General features: G+C 41.9%; 1 protein-coding gene and 1 pseudogene across 1 annotated transcript in view; one reads left to right on the forward strand and one right to left on the reverse strand.

Annotated features, from left to right (window-relative positions):
- Positions 1–19,428, reverse strand: part of GNA14 (G protein subunit alpha 14) — a 121,439-nt gene that overhangs the window by 68,463 nt on the left and 33,548 nt on the right. The window lies entirely within an intron of this gene.
- LOC107544873 (protein BEX1-like) lies at positions 1,473–4,294 on the forward strand (annotated as a pseudogene).

The following is a 19,428-nucleotide window of genomic DNA, read 5'->3' on the forward strand; positions in this document are numbered from 1 at the left end:
GGGAAACCTGAGTAGTGTGGCCTGGAAAGCCCCTGAAAACTAAGATAAGCAGAAAAATCATGTCATTTGGGAAACTACAGTTGGTCTTCACTGGCAATGGGTGATATCTGGCCAGCAAGTGATAAAGAATTGAAAAAGGGACAATACTGACAACAATATTTCACAAGAAAACAAAATATCAGGGGGAAGAAACAGACCCAAACTTGGGGGAGGAAAAATTATAAAAGGTGTCTGTGAAAGTATTTAGACTGGGAAATAATATCCAAAAAAAATCCAGACAAATCTTACATCTTTTCCCCTATTTTGGATCAGTCCTCCATTAAGGCATTTCTCTTTTTTCAACTCTTTTTCTTTTATAAAGTGAAAACACATATATCTTAGTTCTACAGAATATGTAATGAGAGACTAATTCCAAATTCATCCCAAAAGATATCTAAGAGGCATCTTTGTTTCAATGGGAAATAAACTAATATGTAACCTGTGGTCCACAGTTTTAAAAATATTTATATCAGAATCACAACCTGTAATTAAAAACAGAAATTAACTCGCTACAAACAAAAAATCAAATTAGTTTGAATTGGCCAACGTAATGGAGTCTATCAAAGAAATTAAATATTTTAAAGCAATAATTAGCCAATAAGGCATCCCATGCCTTGAAATTTTTGCAAAAACCTGCTTCTTGTGTGTCTCCTGGGGACTCTGAGCATTTTGAAATGAGGTTAGCCCAGATCCAATTAGAAAGGTGAACAGAGGAATATTTCTAAATGCTTTGGGGTCATAATTTAATGAGCTGTAGCAATAATTTGCTAAATATTCCACTGGTGGCTTCATGGAGATAATATTGCAGGTAGACAAGCGCAGGTCTGTAGAACTAAGCAATTAGGAATTGCAGATATAAGCCGTGAATAATAATCTCACAACACAGGGTGAAATACTTAGTGGTGTTATTTCAGCTAAAATTAGGTTATAGGTTATTTTAATAGCCTGCTTGAAAGTTACTTTTTTCAGACGTTGAAAATTTCCAGAGAACAACGTAAGATGAATTTTTTTGCATAAAGGATGTTGGGGTTGCAGGAAAGGGGAGCATGAATAATGAAGGTCTAGGTTTTAGCTTCCACTGGGATGTGATCGGCCTGTGCTCAGGCAATTGAATATACTGGGTACATTTCTCAGTACCTGGGCATCTGAAGGCTCCTTGATAGTGAGGAAGGAATGAGGGAAGGCGAGGCATGAGCAGTAGAATGAGGAAGGTCTTTCATCACAACCTCTAGGAGACCAGGATGCTTGACATCAGCTCAAGAACCATCATCACAGTTAAAAGACAGTCAGTGGCCCAAAACAACTAGACTTCTTGTACCATTTAGGTACCACCATTTGTTTGTTTTTGTTTGGTTGGTTGGTTGGTTTTGTTTTAACGTGTCTGCTTCTCTGTGGTTATTAGACTCGAGGCTGGGGTAAATTTTGGGGTTCGCATGTTACTAGCTCCCCCTCAAGAAAGAAGGGAAGCAGGGGGAGCACAGCACACAATCGGCTTAGCAGAGAGAGACCCTGCAGGACACAAGGAGGAGCAAGTTTCCACTGAGTATAGGCCAGTGCGCGGTGATAAAACCAGTCTCAGCAGCAGAAAGATCAAGCTTGTCCTTAAGGGCATTTCAGGTATGAAGAGGTGAGGTTGACAGAAATAATGACTTCTGGTGTCTTTCTTATGAATTAAAGAAGTTGTTTGATAATTTCAGGTGAAATAAAGGGTTTTTCCCTCAGGTTACCACAAATCTGAAAAGATGGTTATATACATGCATTACAGCTAATAACAACTAATGAAAGAAAAAAAACACTGATATAATCTGGAGTCCATATACTGGTATACTATTTCTCCTCTTAGACTGGATAGGTAGGAACATAAGGATTAATATATATACATTTTCTCCTCTTGCTTTTAAATGGGTGGGAACATAAGGATTGAAATCAGCTGGCGCTCTCAGGAATATTCATGAATCTTTGAGAGTCTTGTGATATATAATTAACAGTAACCATCACATTGGACAAGCTCTGATATATAATCTCAATAGCGTGTTTATTTACGCTCAATCTCTTGCAGGCAGGCGGCCCTCCTCCACGACAAAGCTATGCTATCTACAACATGTGGTACACCCAACCTTGAGGCAGCAAAGGAAGAGAAATAGGAGACACCTGGGCTCTTACCTACATTGTCCCAGAAGGGACTCTCTGCTAAGAGTCACATGGTTCCAATATAACTGTAAGGGAGGAGTAAAAACACGCAAAATATTTGGTGACACTAACTGATGTCTGCCACACACTCCCAACTTATTAAAGACAAGTAATCAGCCAGAGATATGCCTCACTGTGGGTAAAGTAAATGAGATTGCTAATGAAATGTTTAACTTCCCTAGAGGATAGTTTGAAATCTCCAATGTTAGCTGGAGACAAAAGGTAATGTTTGTGGACAAGTTGGTAGAAGGTTATGATTTCACACTTCATAAGAGCAGAAGGTAGCTGTTGGGGTCCCACTTGATTTCAAATAGGGATAAAATCCAAGTTTCTCAACTTCAAGTCCAATGTCATAAAAACTAGACGTTGCTTCCTTCTAGAATGTGGGGCTCCTATTGAAATATCAAAGTTGCCTAAACTTTCCACTTAAAAAAAAATTAACTCCAGGTCTTAGAGTACTGTTGATCAACCCTTGCAAGTTATAATCACCTGAGATATTTTGAAAACTAGTGATGTCTATGCCCCTTCTCAGGCTAATTGAGTTACAATGGCTACGTACAAACCCTGGCAATGATTTTATTTTTTAAGCTACCTGGGTAATTCTAAGAGGCAATTAAGTTTGGGAATCTCTAGTTTAGAAGAAACTCGCCTTATCAGGAAATTACCAATTTCTATTGGTGTTAAGGCTGGGAAGCTTTAATAAGTATTAATGCTTGGGACCCACCTCAGATATTCTGGTTTACGTGGTCAGGGTGGTGGGGGCTGGACTTTGGAATATTTAAAGTTCTTCAGGTGAATTTAATATGTAGTGAATTTTGTAAGAACTGCCATTTCACGGCAACACAGCCATCTCTAGCCCCACTTGTCAGACCAGAGGTGGCGTGAGTAAAACTGGGGAGGGGGAAGCAGCCCCAGGTGGTGCTATCCGTGGTGCTGAAATGTCACTGCAATGAATTTTCTATTGGTGAGGTGGTGAGCATTTATTGTTAAGATGATAAAACATAAAAAATCTTCTACTCTTGTATATTTTTAAACTGAGAAATAAAAATCTTTGGCTAAGCCCTGCCAGGCATGGCTCAGCGGTTGAGCGTCAACCTAGGATCCAGGTGATCAGGGTTCGATTCCCGGTCAGGGCACATGCCCCGGTTGCGGGCTCGATCCCCAGTTGGGGGCATGCAGGAAGCAGCCGATCCATGACTCTCTCATCATTGATGTTTCTATCTTTCTCTCTCTCCCTTCCTCTCTCTGAAATCAATAAAGATATATTAAAAAAAAAAAAAATCTTTGGCTAAGCACAGAACTACTGTTCTGTGGGTTTTCAGTTCTATGTTATGGCTTGTTAAGGGAGAGAGGCTGGGGAGTATAGTGAGTGGTGCATGGGGATGAGAGAAGGGTGTTGAAAGAACGACTGCCTGCTGTTTGTCCAGAGATCGAGACATAGGTTAAAATAATTACGGCTGGTGCATTTTAGAATCCACATATTCTTATTTTTAGCTGGTGATAGTGTCCTGAATATTTTTTTAAGTTTAAATTATCAGAATTTTTTTTTAAATGTAAGACACTTTACTTCCCATGTAAAGTTGGAAAGCATAAGTGTAGAGAGCAGTCGTCAATCCGGTCTGGGCACCAGCTTCCCGCGGCCCTGTGCATCGGGCCCAGGGAAAGCGGAGCAGGAGTAAAGGCGTCCAAAGAGGAACAAGTGGTGAAAGCTCTCAACATGGAAAATGCCCAACAGGAAAATGAAGAAAAGGGTGAAAAAGAACAAAATGTTAATAAAGGAGAGCCCCTGGCCCTCCCTCTGGAAGCTGGTGAATATTGTGTGCCAAGAGGAAATCGTAGACGGTTCCGTGTTCAGCAGCCCATCCTGCAGTAGAGAGTGGACGGGGGTCAGAGGCTTGGAGAGCCACAGGCAAGGATGGGACAAGAGAACAGGGAAAGGGTTGGGGAGGAGATGAGACAGCCGATGGAAAAGCTGAGGGGAAAGCAGTTAAGTCATGGTCTGCGGGCAGTTAGCACTGACCCCCCTCGCCATGACCATCATGATGAGTTTTGCCTTATGCCTTGAATCCTGATGTTTCCTCTTAAGTTAATAGGGAGACACCTACTTTCTAAACATACATGTTTGTAATGTACCTTTGTTGTAAATCTTTTGATGTCACTTGTTTCTGATGGGTTTTACCAGCTTCTAGTTGAATATTGTGCTTTTGACCCAGCCTGAGAGATTTTGTTAGCAGGAGAATTTTACCTAGTGCATGGAAAGATACTTATTATATATTGTGAAGTTAATAAAGCAGTTTTAAATATCAAAAAAAAAAAAGAGAAAAAAAGAAAGCATAAATGTATATAGCTTTTATTTCCCTGCTTAAGACACAGTTTCAGAAAGAGCCTATTTTTACAAATTAACATCTTCACCTTGTACTATTTAATGATACTACCACTGAAGATTTCTAGTTGACATATTTGTGTAGCTTTATTAAAAAAATGAGTTAACATGGTGTTATAGCCCCCCAAATTAGATGTGGCCTAAAGGGTATTGTTTCCCACCTTTCTCTCCACATTCCTTACATTATTATTACAAATGACTTTTCCAGTCAGTAATTTCTTATATTCTCCACTGTTTAAAAACCCATACTTTCCCCCTTAAACTTTTATGGAGATGATATATGTTCCATAACTCTATCTAATAACAACTCAGGGACAAAAGGGTTGGATGAACACTTTAAACTTCCTCTAATTTATGACTGTTCTCAGAAACAGAAAATGTTTTTCAGAGTAAATGACAGTATGAAAATATGAGCCTCATTGTTAACCTAAAAATGTCAAACATCTGAACCCTAATTATAAACCAGTAGCACAGAAACTTATTTCTCTTCCTTGCTAAATTCTAGTCTTTTCCATTAGTAGTAGTATGCGCATGCACAGAACTCTAATAAATCACACAGAAGTATCCTTTGGAACAGTTATATTCCTAGTCCTCTGCAAGAAATCATAAAGTAAGGGCTTTAGGCTAGACACCAAAGCACTTGGATATATTAATGTGTATCCATAAGCTGTTTTAAGTGTTAATAGGAGGGAAACTCTTTCATCGTAAGTTAAAATTACTCAAGAACTCATTTAACTTATTACCGGGCTATATGAACTTAAACACCTGAATTTACTGCTTTAGGGGTAAGGGGAGCATCTGCCCCATATTTTGTTATTTTTATTTATTAATTTTAAAAAATATATGTTTATTGATTTCAGAGAGAGGAAGGGAGAGGGAGAGAGAGAGAGAAACATCAATGATGAGAGAGTCATTGATCGGCTGCCTCCTGCACGCCCCCGACTGGGGATCGAGCCCACAACCCGGGCATGTGCCCTGACCGGGAATCGAACCCTGATCGCCTGGATCCTAGGTCGACGCTCAACTGCTGAGCCACACCCGGCCAGGCTGCCCCATATTTTTTTAAACAATCCACACTTCAAAGGAAGAATTTCAGATAAGTCCCATTTTCCCCAAAATGGAAGTTCAGAGCTTTGCTGATTTGGTTAGTATAACAGTAAAAGAATGTAGTTCTCAGACCTTGACAGTAGCTTATTCTTCATTTATTTAGACATTTAGGCAGTGGGTCTGGTAGCCACAGCCTTTTAGTGGATTCTAATCAAGGTGCTTTAAAACACACACACAAGGCCACCCATCTTCCAATAGTGGGGCACCCTTCCTCCCCTCAAGGCTGTCACCAGGCAGATAAGGCTTCTCTTTGCCAACGGGCTTTCAGGAGGGAGCTAGTTTACCATCAGTGTAATTGGAATCATTCTAGTGTAACTTCCTTATATTTCTGTTATTACCTATCTATAAATTAAACACACTGAGACCTTGCCTATTTATTGACCCCTTTCAAAGAGGGCTCTCTAGAATCTGAAGCAGGAAGACAGAAAGATTTTGAAGGAGGTACTTTGGAACTGCTGGTCACATTATTAGGGCTCTGGGGGGCTGTTTTGATGGTAAACTCATAACTTCCCCAGGCTCTGATAGATCCCAGCACCCCACTGTCTGGCTCTGCCACTTACTCAGCTCTGCAGTAAACTTGTTTTTTTCCCATCAAATGGTTTCAAAACCCTTGTTCTCCAAGGAGTCATGTTTTTTATGGAAGTAAACAAAGAAATCATAAATACTCCTCTCTCACCACTCCAAGTTCATATCACGGCAGTGTCAGGACACTCATCATCAGAAGCCATAAACATTAGGCCAAGGGCGGCAGAGTGAATCAATAAATGGCCATGGCAACAAGAGTAAGTCCTGCCTCACTTTTATCTGAGGACCTTTGGGACTATCCTGCATCAGCGGTTCTGCGGTTTTGGTCTCTCACATAATTCTAGAAAACTCTATTGTGTCTAGGGCCAATGACAGTTTTATATCACTTGAAAAACTTGCTTAGAACTTGTTCTGCATTGTGCTTCCAATATGACTCAACTGTTGGAATGGGTACAATGGTGAAAAATACCAACCTATAATACAAAAAGAACGAGTTTGGTCACATGCTACTACAATCTTAAGATATAGATTAGCACGGGCTACCTTAAAACTCACAAAATTTAGAGTCAATAATATTGTAATAACTATGTATGGTATTAGGTGGGTACTAGACTTACCAGAGTGATCACCGTGTAAGTTATATAAATGTTTAATATAATATTGTATGTCAACTATAACTGAAAAATTTAAAAAGCACAGAACTAAAAACACAAAATTTTAAAAAATTGAATGAGTGAAAAAAAATTTTTTATGCAAGTATAACCAGAGCCTCAGTTTAAACAATGATGACTGTTCTTCCAACACTTATCTCACTTAAAACCTGGTCCTCTAGTTTCCCATATTGTAGTTCAGTAGAAACCCTCAAGCACCTCATTTCTGCACAAGTTTGTCCTTATAAAGAAATAGGCTTCAAACATAAGGAGGATTCATTACCAGGAAAGGGAATGGCCCAGCTGAGTGAGAGGGGCAGAGGCTGTAAGGCCACTAAAATACTACAGTAAACTAGAGCTCCATGGTTTTCACACGTAATCAATCTTTCCAAACTGACTCTCATCCAAAACACAGCCTCGTGGCCGTAGAGAATGCTGTGGCCCTTACTTCAGACCACAGGACAACACTGGTTAAAATGTGTGGGGCGACTGCTGAGTCACTGCCTCTGGCCCATCCAGCTGTGGGAGGTTGGGAGTGAGATGCAGAAGATGGAATGAAGATGCCTGTACCTGGTGAGGGGGAGGAGGGTTTGCCACCCCAAAATAGGCCCTTTTGGGGGATTCTGATGATTTTAAGCTTAAGCTGGTTATTTTTAAGAAATAAAAGACTCAGAAAGAAGCTTTGACCTTCCCCCTAACAACCTAAAAGAATTTAGATAGAAGACCTGCTCTAGCTATCATCATAAATAACTATACTTTAATATGAACTGGGCGTGACACACAGGGAGGAACCTGGCAAAGCCTGTTTGAGCATAGTCCTCTCTGGGTCCCATGGTTAAAGATGGCAGCAAACATTGGTTTACCAAACGTTTGCTTTCTATCTCCATGGCAACTGCCTTCCTCCCCTTTGAAGTACAAACCAATACCCTCCTCCTTCCTCCTTAGCTCAAGATGGCATAAAAGTCTAATCTGCCCAATTTGTCCCCAGGTCTTTTATTCTATGGAACCCCCAAATGTACATACATAATTACATTCGGTTATTTTCTCCTATTAATCTGTCTCATGTCAATTTAGTTCTTACGCCAGCCAGAACTACAAGGGGAAATTGCCGCTCCCCCATATCAGGAACTCTGAGATCTGTGGCACTGGTCCCGTCCTACGGCACTCCTATGAAGTTGGAGTACCAGACCGTGCGCTGGCCCTCGGGCACCCTGAACAAATCAAGAGTCATCATTCCACGGCTGAGAGTACAAGTGAATTCAAAGGAACAGAGCAAGGGGGTTGACAATTGTCCTCAGGTCATAATACTTTGTGCCAACACACACACACACACACACCCCTCAACTGTTGACCCAAATACTGCCGGGATTAGAAGTTCCAGATGGGGGGTACCCCAAGCCATACCCTCCCCTAACAACAAAGACAAAAATTTGGAACCAGAGACCAGCAACTTGCCCAAGCTGGTACTGGTTCTGGTCTCATGATAGCTCGATGACCTTGGGGCACATTCTTACAATTTCCCAAAAATCAAGTTTCTCCAGTTATGTAAAGTGATGTTAGCATTGCAAATTCAAAGGAAATCTTGATTCCTGAAATCTCTGGTCCTGGGCTTTTCAAAGACCTATTATTTCTCCGTTAGCCATTTAAGGTTACTTTCCACTGCAAGAAATGCTGAATGGACCCCAAGCTCTCCCCCAGACACATTTCAACTAACTGGATTTCATGTTCCCTTTGGGTCTGCTGACTGATTTCTTTAAGTCAATGGCAAGTATTAACTTGTTCAACTGTGAAGTGGTTGGACAAAAGTTATTGCAAAATGTGGCCTGTTTGCACTTTGCAGTGTGGATGAAAAAAGGGGTCTGCAGAAAGTAACCTCCCAGGGTGAGCTGATCTCTAAGTGGGCTGGTCATGGTGGGTAGTCATGCCCCCAGCATTTAACTTTTAAGGTTTTGTCTTTGCCTAAAGCCAGGCCTGTCCATTGTTTCTGTGAATCTAGGTTAACACCTTTGTAAGGCCTCTTTTCAGACCCTCAGAAGCCACTATCATGACGGCACATAATCTTGTTAACTATCCTGCAATCCAATTCCCACCTTGCTTTCTCCCACCTTCATGTAACCTTTACATTCCCTCCTTAATTCCAAGTGCATAAAAGAAGCTGCAAACTGCCATTCTAGGGAGCATTTGAGATCTTGCTTTCCGGCAATCGTCAGTTTGGCTCAGATACATTCTTATGAAAATTCTCTACAGGTTAGGGCATTTCTTACTTAACACCAGCTATGTCCCTTCCTTGCTCTCAGCGATTCTTTCCTATCTTCTTCCACACACCTCTTTAGGACAGACTGAAACTCTGCCATTTATTCCTTCAAGATCTATTCAACCAGGCTTTTTGGAATTTGAGATTTGGGAATTTTTGTCTTCTTCTGGCAGGTTGGAAATATTACAGGTCCACTTGCAGCTTCTTTCAATTATTAAAATAGAACATACAGCTAAAGGAACCCTGTGCCCTGGTTTGCCCAGAAAGTCCTAGTTTGTGCCTGTGGTGCTGGCATAATTAATAGCACCCACTTTTACTCTCTGACTGTCCCAGTTTGACTGATAAATTATATTGTCACCTTATGGCTAACTAGATCCACTGGGAGTTCTCAAAGGCTTGGGGTGGAGGGGTATGGGTGGGAGGAGAAGGGCCCTCGTTTATAGGGACCTTGTGGAACCTTATTTATTTGCTAGTCTGTGGCCGGCTGTGCAAGGAAACCATGAAGCCTGCTGCCACCTTTGAAGAAACATGTTTGGAATCGTTTATTTTCAGAATCAGCCAGCCACATAGAGACTGAGAATAGACTCCACAGCCAGACATTTCCTAGCTGTGTAAACATGGGCCAGTCATTTAACCACTACACACCTGCTTCCTCGTATGTGAAGCGAAGACAGTATAGTACCTACACCATGAGGTTGTTGTAATGATAACATGAGTCCGTGTGCCTGCGTATACTAACTGTTAGAAGAGTTTTCTGCCCTAGACGCTCACCCTGCATCCAGATCCTAGTCTCACACAGCTACATATCGGCCAAGCATAAGGAGATCCACTTTTAGAGATTTGATACAAAAGACTTTGGTTTGGCCCTGGCCAGTGTTGCTCAGTTGTGTGGGCATCGTCCTGTGCACTGAAAGGTTGCCCATCTGGGTTGCAGGCTCAAAACCCAGTAGGGGGTGTGCAAGAGGCAGCCAATGAATGTTACACTCTCACATCAGTGTTTCTCTCTCTCCCTCTCTTTTCCTCTCTCTCTAAAAATCAATTTAAAAAATTTTTAAAGACTGGTTTGGGTATTGACAGAATCAACCCAATCAGATCCTCTCGTTTAGCAAATAAATGCTAGATGAACTAGGCAGGTCACTAAAGTTGAATCTCAAGTGACAGAAAGCTCCTGTTCCCACAGTTCGACTAAGTCACAGACTCCTTAGGCCCCAGGGCTCCTGACCGCCCAGAAGAATCAGCCTTGATCCCACATTACTGTGAATCCTTGTCATGCTCTCCCATCATCCAACTTCATCTGCTGGTGGATCTCCCACCACCTTAAATAAATACAGGGGATAGGCCAAGCTTAATTCACAGAGGAAGAGGTTCAGGGGAAGTCTGGCACCCCAGACCTCAACATCCACTGGCACCTTCCCCGTGTGAAATATTAAATGGTAACATCTCACTCTCTGACCACAGCTTCCGTTCAACTCAGCTTCCTGGAGCTCATCAATACTTTGGGTTCCTTTTGCCCCCATTTTCCCTCAAATTATTTTCTTTCCTGGCTTCATTTTCTTTTTTACGCAGTCTGGACCAGGTGGTTCTATCATTTTTAAAATAATACACATGGTTCTATCATTTTAACCCCCTTTCAATGACACTTTACTTTCACTTCCCAGTGTTTGTCCAGCCATGGCACCCAAAGCTCCAACCCTTGCTGATCCTACTCTACCCATGAAAGCCCCAAAGAATCTGAAGAACCCTTGAGACAGGTGCTGCTGCTCAGTGCTAGTTTACAATTTCAGCAGCCCCTCGGTGCTGTGCTTTCCCCCGACTTTGGTCAGTTCCCACTTTTCCACTGCCCACTACAGCTTTACCAACTTTCTGGCCTCCTCCTTTGTTTGCAGATTCACCCCTCCCCTACTACTCTGCACCCCAGTTCCATACGCCCTGGTTTGCGAGACATTGTCTACCAGGATAAAATCCAGACTCCTTAGTCACTGTCCACCTGCCCCTCCTGAGATCCTGTCCATCACCTTGACCTTGCAGGTGGCCAACACCAATTCGCATGTCCATTTTGCATAATCTAGTCTATCTATCTGGATTTCTTTTTATTCTCTCCAGTCCACTAGACAAATATTATTTAACTTTCACACACAGCCCCCTTTGCCCAGTCATCTTGGCTGCCACAAAATTTAATCACTGACTCCACTCTTATCACTTGACACCTCCTACATATTTCAATTGTTGTATGACATATCTGTGGTTGCCAAAATATCTGCCTACAAATCTATATATGCCACAAGACACTGAATTCTGTAAGTCAGAGGCCTGGTCTTGCTTATCTTTGATTCTCAGGACATGCAGCAGTACCCAGGGGGTGTCAGAGCCATTGCATTGATGGACACCTCCATCTGGCTGGCAGCTTGTGTTTTCACACCTCTACTCAGCCATGTTAAATCAGGCTCCCCACTGACTTCAGCAGTGCTAGCGTCTGAAATTTGTTTGGGCCAAACCGCATATAGAAGGATGCACAGAGATTCCCCAGAAGCCCTCATGGGTGGAAGACCTAGATGTCTTGGGATATGCAAGAGTTTCATCCCATCTCTAATAGACCTAATTCCCAAACAAATTAGGAGACAGCAAATTCTGTGAATCTGCTCAGGAAATGGAGGCAAGGCCTTAAAGACTGAGTTCAAATTTGGAGGAACAGGAAGAAAGAAATCAAGGGAGGCAAGAGCACATTAACTTTATGCCTGAAGTTATTAAGCTTCAGCTAGGAAGGCAGATAAATTGCAGGCAGCTGGGAAATGTGGAAAAGCTCTGGCAACAGAAAACCTCATTCAAGGAATCTGGACTAGTCTGACTGCAGATTTCAAAATAAATGCTTTCTCTGTAAGTTCATGAAATTCCAGTAAACTTTTGTTTAGGATTTTAAGTGTTCTGGTTTTATCTTGTTGGTTGAGGGGTTAGGGACTTTTTAAAAAATTCTTTTCCGATTAGTTCTATTGGCTCTGACTGACCCATTTCTTAGTGTGAGTCTGGGCAGATGCTGAACATCTTAACTGCCACATCTAGTGTCTACAAGGTTATGACGAGATTCCATGATCTCCTACATGCCTCCTGCCCTCTCCCACCCCTCCCCACAAAATATCCTTGGTTGGCCTTTTCACTAGTGTTTCTAAAACTTTTCTGTGCATACAGATCTCCCGGGGTTCCTGTTAAAATGCAGATTCTGACTCAGTAGGTCTGAGGTGTGGTCTGGAATCTGCATTTCTATCTTGCTCATAGATTATGCCAGTGCTGGTTTGGGAACTACTTCTTGAGTAGCAAGGCTTTAACCCTCCACGGCTGGACCCAATGTGAGTCATCCAGGGGACAAACGAGACACTTCCCTGATCCATAGGAAGAAAATAAACTTCTATTTACATTATTTTTATCTAAAACTTTTAAATCTAAACAAACACAGGTACCTTCACTTGTTTGATCTGTCAAATGGCATCCCATCAGGTTGTGGGAAAGAATCATGAGAAAGGGTGGAAATAAAATTCTGCAACTCGGAGGGGTTGAGAGAGGTGACCTATTTGTTCAACCCCATGCAGTTTACTGCAATAGGCTGAAATGTGTATGTCACAGAATGTATGGGACACATTATCTAGTTTCACTTAAATGAACTTTCACAAATGTATAAGAGGTTTAAGTAATGCCAAGAAGCTGCCAATTAAACATAACATTAAGAACTTAAACCTGCCAACTAAGAAGTTGGTCCAGAAATCCAAAATTATAATGATGATTATCTGGAATACGGATTTATAGTCATCTTTAATTATGACCTTGAGAGTATATTACATCTGTAAATAATAGCAGTATATGCATGTAATTTTTAAGTAATAATTCCCACTTTGAGGAGCACAAATGCAAATATTATTTTATTGATGGGATCCACAATCAAGGGTTGGAGACCACTGCTCTATACTACCAGCTGGCCTCTCTTGTACCATCAAATAAACAACCTGGCATCCTTTGGTCAACCCTCCACCTCCAACCCATTTAGTCTTCAGTGCTGTAACACCCCCCCTTCCAAACCCTCCATTCCAACCAATGTTTCAGCTGCAGTGGCAGCAAGAAAAGCCAATGATTTCAAACTCAAGTGCCTACAACAGTGAAGGAGGGATCAGAAAAGTATAGAGAGAGAAGAGTGTTTAAAAAGATGATAGCACACACGTGATGATAAGTGGAAACTGCCTGTAGATCTCAGCACTGGGAATATAATAGGGAGTAGTAAAGGTTGTGGCATCATGGAGAGTGCATGCCTTCTATTCTTGCTGGGTTTTGCCCATACAGGCATGCAGTGCAGACCCAGAGTTGCCCGATCTTCTGGTATTTCAAGGAAAACATATATCTGGAATTTAACTGGATATCACACAATACTGCACATACACACACACTTGAATTTGCCAAGACTTCAAGTCACATTTGGACCATGAGCCATCAGTCGGCTCTAACCACTATATTTAGAGTTAAAACCTTTAGCTGAAGCCACATAATCATAATTAAAACAAAGAGAGGCAGGAAATGAAGATCAAAGTTCATAAGTCATGAAGTCAGAGTCAACAAAAAGCTAAATCCTGTGAAGGGGAAGGAAAAGAGAAAGAAATGCATGGAAAAGCAAGATGAAGAGGCCAGCTAAGGAGAACAAAGAGCAAAGGCGGGGATTCTTGTTTCCTTCCTTCTTTTTTCCCTGGGGGTTGATAATTAACCCATCTTGCTTCCCCAGAGTTGTGGGCCCACTATGCATGGTCTTGGGAAAGTGACTTGTGCTCACTAATGTTCATGTCACTGTCTTTTTCTGAGCAACATTCTGCTTTTCCCAGCATTCCTTGCAGCAGGTGTGGATGTGTGACTGAATTTACACCCATGGAATGTGGGCAGAAGGGATGTGCAGGAGTGCCAGGCCTGGACCATGAACACACTCACACTCACACAGGCAAGCATGCGGAATGCTCACTTTCTCCTTCGTCCTTTCCTCCATAAGGAAGCAAAGGTCTGGAGGAAGGTGGAACCATATAATCCACGAGGCTGAGCTCAGCTCCCACCATCACAGGCCCCTCTGCATTATGATGTGAGCGAGAAAGAGACTTCCATTTTGTTCAGCTACTTTGGTCTTAAGAACTCCCCACTTTGAGTAGTACAATTATCACAGCCTGCCTCCTCTTGCCCCAAATCTTTCCTTTTTCATCTAAACAGCCCATTTTCTTGACCATTACTCCAATGGCATGATTCCAGTCTCTGGCCTCTCATCTCTGAACATGCTCTGTTTGGCCTGTATGATTCTCAAGGTGGGGAGCACAATACAGAATTCCTAATCTGAAGCAGGACATGACTAGTGCAGAACAAAACAGAATCGTCACCTCCTTTTTCCCAGATGGTATGCCTCTATTGATGCAATCTGTGATGTCTATCCACAAGCCCCATATGTTTTCTACTGGTGCTTGTCTTCTGCTACATCTTCCCCATCTTATAATTCGATTTCTCTCTTAGACTGTCAGAGCTCTGAAGTCTATCACAATAGGTTTATTTTGTTATTCTGTACTATTTCCTTCTTAGCATGCTGGAGTGAATTGTTTTTGCCTTTCTAGCATCCATTTGCCTTTCTATTTCAATTACACATAGTCTCAGTGGTACTAGCAATCAAGGACATCTGCCACCTTCTGAACTAGCAACCAAACATTAATAGGCTATACCAGCCACTCTGCCCTCTTAAATCAAGAACACAAGAATTGAAAGCAACCAGAATAGATACATCTTACAAGCAATGTCTCACATGGATCATCCATTAATTCCTGCTACTCAGAATCCCAGAGCATCTTTCCCATAACTTGCTGTTTAACATTTCCTTGAATTCTGTGAGTCCCTCTGTATTTGTTTTTTATTACTGCTATAACAAACTCAGTGGCTTAGCACAACACAAATTAAGGGTCTAGCATCCAGAATATATAAAGTCAACATAAATACAAAATCCAATTTTAAAATGGGCAAAGGACTTGAATATAGCATTCTATATGTAAGATATACACCTAAAAAGTGATGCTCAACATTATTTGTCATTAGAGAAATGCAAACCAAAATCCACTAGTGGGATACCTGCTAGGATAGCTATAGTTTTTTATAAAAAGGAAAATAAGTGTTGACAAGGATATGAAGAAACTGAAACCCTTGAATCTTGCTGGTGCAAATAGAAAATGGTTCAGGCGCTGAGGAAAACACTGTGGCGTTTCATCAAAAAGTTACACTAGCCCTGGCTGGTGTGTCTCAATACTAGAGCGCCAGCCTGTGCACCAAAGGGTCACGGGTTTGATTCCTGGTCAAGGGCACATTACTGGGTTGCTGTTCACTCCCAGGTCTGGGCGTGTGGGGGAGGCAACCAGTTGCTGTGAGACATGGATGTTCCTTCCTCTGTCTCTCTTCCCGCCTCCCCGCCTCCTTCCCTTCCACTCTCTGAAAAGCCATTGAAAATATATCCTCGGGTAAGGATTAACAACAACAAAAACTTACACAGAGTTACTACATGATCCAGCAATTTTACTCCTAAGTATATACTCCAAAGAATTGAAAACAGGTACTCCAATAAGTACATGCATATGCATGTTCATAGCAGCACTATACACATTAGCCAAAATGTCAAAAAGGCCCAAATGCCCATCAATGGATAAATAGATAACAAACTGTCCTATATCCAAACAACAGAATAGTATTCAGCCATAAAAAGATATGAAATACTGACACATGCTACAACATGGATGAACCTTAAAAACATGCAAAGCGAAAGAAGCCAGACACAAAAGGTCACAAACTGTATGATTCCATTTATATAAAATACCCAGAGCAGGCAAATCCATAGGGACAGAAGACAGGTTGGTGGTTACCAGGAGGAGAAGGGCTGCAGGGATGAGAAACTGCTTAATAAATACCAGGTTTCCTTTGGGGGCTGAAAATGTTTTGGAACTAGGTAGATGGCTGCCGAGCGTGGGGAACGTACTAAGAGCCACTGATCTGTTCACTTTCAAGTGTTTACTTTTATGTATGTTATGTGAATTTCATGTTAATAAACACGCATATGCAAGCACACAAATTTATCATCTCACAGTTCTAGAGGTTAGAAGTGCTAAAATCAAGGGGTTGATGGGTCTGTGTTTCTTGGGGAGAGTTTGTTTATACCTTGCCTTTTCCAGCATCCGGAGGCTACTTGCATTCCGCGACCTGTGGCCTCCCTTCCAGCAATGCCACCCCTCTGACCTTTGCTTCTCTCATCGCATCTCCTCTGACTGACCCTCCTACCTCCTTCTTAGAAGGACCCCGTGATTACACTGGGCCCACCTGACAACCCAGGATATTCTCCCCATTTTAAGAGCCTTAATCCATCGGCAAAGTCCCTTTTGCCACGTAAGGCAATGTATTCACAGGTTTCGGGGTTTAGGATGTGGACATCTTTGCGAGGTCACTTCTGTCTACCACGCCCCAAGCCCTTCCATGAATTCCTTTCCTTACTTACGTTAGCAAGCGTCTATAGTTTGTAACTACAGAACCTCAATCAATAAAATGCTTTACATTTTTCAGCATTTTGAATGAATGGGGACCATGAAAGCAGGCAGGATTCTGTGATTTCTTGACATGACAAGAATGACTGAGGAGATCTGCAGGAATTTTACGTTTGGTGCAGTGCCTTCCCCAGGAACACGGAGGCAAGACGAGCGGATGCTTAATAAGTGTCTGAGGGCTGAATGAAAAAACCAGTGAGGACAAATTACGGAAAGTTTAACAAAAGCATTTAATCGGAGGCTGCGGAAGGGTAAGTCTGCACGGAGATGGGTCAGGAAACAGAAAAAGGTAATAAATATAAAACCTACGCTAGAGCTCTGCTTAGCATCTATGGCATGGAAGTCGCTACCCACCCTTCTTTATGGGGTGACGCCTTCCTACTATCAAGCCGTAATCGGAGTCAGAGGTCACCTCAGCCCCAGGAAGTCCTTCTGCTGTCCCCAGACAGAATCAACAGCTTTCTCCACTCGGCAAACATGTACAGAGTGTTTACTGTGTTGCTCTGAACTGTTCGAGTCCCGGCCAATTTTTCAAAGGTGGAGCATGCTTCAGGATTCACTTGGCCGCTGCCTCAAAGTGCCCGGGAGCACAGCGGCGGATTAGCATGTTAGTCTCATTACGAGAAAGAAAGAAAAAAAAAAGCACCAGCAGAGCCAAAAAGGAGTGCTGTTTGTTTTAGACATTAGCATTTAAAGGCATCTTCATTTTTATTCCATTGTTATATAGATCCTTCAATATATTTGAAAAAAAATCAAGTTTGGAATCAGAGAACTTTTGAGGGGCTGAGGAATCTATTTAGTTCACTAACTTTTAGGACCAGTTTACCAAAACCTGGCATTGGTTTTCACAGGTACATTTCTTGCAAGCCCTGCTGGCCTGGTAAGCAAATAATCAATCATGGGGACAGTCTCACTCTCTGACAGGACAGGCCACTTCATTTCCTTGAGCCTTTTTAGGGCAGAGCTATTTGACTGCCTCTGCCTTAAACAAACTGCTAGTATAGACAATTTATTTGACTTTGACCTAGAAATTTTATTCAGGTGAAACGAAACGAGCTAGGTTTTTATTAGGAAGTCAAGGTTCCTGAAAAAGCAAAGAACATTCTTTGTTCAACATATCATCTTGGGGTTCAGGCATCACTTGTATTTCATTCTCAAAAGTCACTGTATGAGTCAGCTTGGCCTTTAATAGACATGTGTTTGTCAAAAGGGGAGGGGGGTGTTTGTTCGTGCAGGGTGGAGAAAGCATTGAGGATGGCTGGATATTGCTTTTTCCTTTCTGCTTGGGTTGTAACCTTTAGTCGGTACACACTGGGTAAACTAGGTTACCTGAAGCAACACAGATAGTTGGAGCTGCCTGTGAATGTAGTCTCTAGAATTTTAATGATGACCATCAGAGTTGGTGCCTTCAGGACAGAAAACTTACCTTTCTACAGTGAAGCTGTGCAACACGTATCATTTACAGTCAGGAAAACACTAAATAAGAGTCCAGTTGACCCTTGAACAGTGTCAGGGTTAGGGGCACCAACCCCTTGCACAGTCAAAAATCAACATGTAAGTTTTGATTCTCCTAAAACTTAACTACAGTCCCTCAGTATCCACAGGGGATTGGTTCCAGGACTCCCACAGATACCAAAGTCCATGGTGCTCAAGTCCCTTATATAAAATGGAATAGAACAATGCCTACCATTGGCCCTCATTTGTGGGTTCCCAATCTGGATAGAAAATACTGTTTTCGATCCGTGGTTGGTTGAATCCTGAGATGTAAAACCCAGGGATATGGAGGGCGGACTGTACATTCAGTGAAAAAATAATCCATGTATAAATGGACCTGCGCAGTTCAGAGATTGTAACCTAATAACTGTGTGTATGTGTGTGTGTGTGTGTGTGTGTGTGTGTGCATGCTCACACATGTTTATTCACATGGGATCTTAGCTTGTTTCCCAGTTGTCAAAAATTGGAACATTTCACCTAAAAGAGTAGATTTCTACATTTTCATGAAATATAAGACCTAGTAATTTGGGGCCTATATTCCCTGGTGGCAACCATTGGCTTGGCCTGAGAAGTTGCAACCCCATTAGGAGAGATGAGCCTTCTCCAGTTTACCCCAGTCACCACCACTCCTTATAGTATTACTCATTAGGTTACCTGTTTGGTCCTCTAAAGGCATTTGATTTTGCAACCTCTGATCTACATCCTACCCATCCTAAGCCCTTCATAAATTCATCTGTATTCATAATTTTTTTCTTCCTCTTTTTCAGCTCCCATAGCTGTATTTGTTAAGGTATGTATCATACAGTAACACTAACACTGTAGTATACTGTGTCACAATACTTTATGTTCTTGCTTTATTACCCTTCCTGAAGTACAAGCCCCTTGAGACAGGACCCATGACTGACTGTGCCTGGCTTAGCACCAAACACAAGCAGGTACTTGATTAATCATTTAAAATGAACAAAACCCAGGTATTTCATCATAAGAAAGTCAGAGCTCACAAGGCATGAGACTTTTCTCCCTGGGCCGGGCTTAGTTTCAATGATCAATTATTCGTCCTAGGAAAAATTATTAGGGAGCTGGTGTGGGGGGAAGGGAGATGGCAGGAAGAGAGATGAAGGTCCACTAGGAAAGGAGAGGAAGTCACATTTATAGGCCTGATGTGCAATTTCAAATTTTGTCCTATATTCACTTGCAGGAAAAAATTCC

This window comes from Miniopterus natalensis, chromosome 12 (assembly GCF_054644295.1).
Source record: "Miniopterus natalensis isolate mMinNat1 chromosome 12, mMinNat1.hap1, whole genome shotgun sequence".
NCBI classification, from domain to species: Eukaryota; Metazoa; Chordata; class Mammalia; order Chiroptera; family Miniopteridae; genus Miniopterus; species Miniopterus natalensis.